This window comes from Lygodium microphyllum, chromosome 11 (assembly GCF_053477565.2).
Source record: "Lygodium microphyllum isolate KBCC chromosome 11, Lygodium_microphyllum_v1.1.10, whole genome shotgun sequence".
Lineage (NCBI taxonomy): Eukaryota > Viridiplantae > Streptophyta > Polypodiopsida > Schizaeales > Lygodiaceae > Lygodium > Lygodium microphyllum.
The window spans coordinates 14,937,732-14,940,368 of record NC_141145.1 but is presented as its reverse complement, the minus strand read 5'-3'; positions in this window follow the sequence as shown (position 1 = coordinate 14,940,368).

The following is a 2,637-nucleotide window of genomic DNA, read 5'->3' as shown; positions in this document are numbered from 1 at the left end:
CTTTTTGACTAAGAGGACAGGGGATGCATAGGGGGAAGAACTCGGTTCAATGAAATCCATCTCCAACGACTCCTTGATTTGCTTTGCAACCTCTTGATGCTCACACTTGGAGAGTCTATAGGGGGGTTTGTTCACTGGCTTGGAATGGGTCTCTAGGTCAAGTGGGTGGTCCACTTGTCTCTTGGGAGGGAGGGATGTAGGCATCTGAAATAAGTCATTGTATTCCTCAAGTAAGGCCTGCAAGGAGGAGTCATGTGATACTGCGGAGGGCTAATCAGAAATGTCATTTTTTAATTGCAAAACAAAGATTTGTGAGCATTTCTTAAATTCCTGTTTGAGTTGTTTTTTGTAATGAGCTGAAAATCAACATGATCTCGAACTCCCTCTAGGTGGATAGGCTGTCCATGCATCATAAACTCCATGTAAAGCTAAGAGAAGTCCATAGCAATTTTCCCCAATTATTTCAGCCAATCACAGCCCAAGTCAAGATCAATGGGGCCCATACCCAGGGCTACTTGGACCTTCAAGGGGTGGTGTAATGCCATAGGGGTACATTTCAACCAATCAATGGATGATTTATTGACAAAACTATGAGTGCTTCCACTATCCACAAGGATAAAAACATGCTTCCCATTGATACTGCCTTGAATACAAAGGGTACTGGGGCTGCAGGAACCCATCCAAGCATCCAAGGAGATCAAGCAAAGGGAAGTGGGAGGTGGGTAGGATGTTAAATCAAGTATTTGTGAGGGAGCATCGCCTGGTTCAAAGGGAAACCCATCCTCTAGGTCATAGAACTACTCATGATCAACATCATCCGTGGGCTATGTCTGCTGATCAATGGCCAAGTCACTCTCCTCATTGTGCCAATCTTCCATGACATACATGCTATGAACTTTGACCTTAGCTGTCTTGTAGTACGGACATTTGGAGGCATGATCAGCAGTGTACTTATCTCCACATTTAAAGCATAGGCCCTTTTCTTTCCGTTCCTTCACAACATCTGGGGAGATGAACCGTTGACTACTGGATCCATGGGAAGGTGATGCAGTGGATTGTTTATTTTCAGCATACCTATTTTCAGCAATAGAGCCCGATGCTATCCCAAAAGTGCCCATTTTTCTTTCAGCATGGAAGGTGGGGTAAGCGGGTACTTTGGGGCTGTTATTAGGCATAGAAGAGCCTCGAAAACCACCTCCGTATGGGGCTGATCGTGAAGGGATGCAGGGAAGTCCAACATCTTGCTGAAATTGCTCATTTTTATGGTACTTTCTTGCATATCTCTCAGCCTGTTTGATTGCATCAAATAGTGTGGTGGGTTTTTGGGCCATGACATCAGCCGATAAACTTGGTTCCAACCCATAGATGTACTTGTGCAATTTAGCATCATCACTAATGCTTTCCACATACATGGTCAAGTTCATGAGCTGATTGTTGTAGTCACAGTGAGGTTACATTGGTCAAGAGTGTATGTTACGCGATCTCATAAGTAGAAGGGAAATTTCCCTTAGCACCAAGTATACCCTATGGCCATGCAACGGTTTCTGATGTGGAGGGCGTCTAGACTCATGTCTAGAGTCATTGGTCTTCTCTTGGGATGAAGCGGTAGCTAATTGAGCAATAAGAGCAGTGAGCTGTTCCAAGGTCTATTGGGTCTTTGAGTTTGAGATAGCCATGTGCTCAATCACTTCATCAAACTTGGACATCATGTGGTGGTGGTTGGCGACCATATCATTGTGGCGTTCCATATGACGGAGCTCATGTTGGCAGAGGGTGTGATTAAGAAGGGCACACGGGTCCATTTCAGTTATTTCCTCCTGTATGTCAACTCTGCCATTCATGCATAAGTACATTCACTGCCATACATCTCCATTGACTGCATGTACCTCAAGTGGCATACATGGGTGCCATTAGCATTGCGGGGTATCCAAGAGGGATCATTGGGGTAGAGAAGTGGGGCTTATGAAAGTACCTGCACCTGCAAACAAGTATTGGGCTCCAGATCACCGGGAGGTGGGCAAAGTTCCCCCCGAGCCGAGTTGTGCAACCCTTCAAGGTCTTAAGTGGTAAGGGGGGTCACCTCTCTTTTGTCTTACCACCTCGCCTGGCATCGGCCTTTTTTCTCAGCCAGAGTATACATGGAAAACATTTTTAATTAGCAATCAGTATGAGATGCATTGTAAAGAAAAAATTGGGCCTTTTCATGAGATGCAAGGAATGATGAAGGTTGGGGTAAGGGTTACCTTGGCAGTCCAGTGACTCACTGGCTGCTACTTATCCAATTTACAATGGCTAATATTCATCCAAGATCATAAGACAAGGTAGAGGTTAATGTCAGCCATTACAATGAAATTCGGGAAGAGGTATGATGCTTGTATGCAATCTTTAATCTCTCCAAAAATGGATTAAGCTCAGAAAATGGCTAAGTTGAGAGATTAAGATCAAAATGGCATACCTCTTTAATGCTTGTGTGATGACTGTTGAAGCCCGAATCATCATGATGCCACTTGCTCCATTGATCAAGTCCATTTGTTGGTTGGGCGTCCATGGAAGAGTGCTTCAGTATTTGAGTGCTCTTGCTGATGAAGAAGGCTCCCAAGCTTATCTCCGAGCTTGAGCTTCAAGAATCGGAAGCTT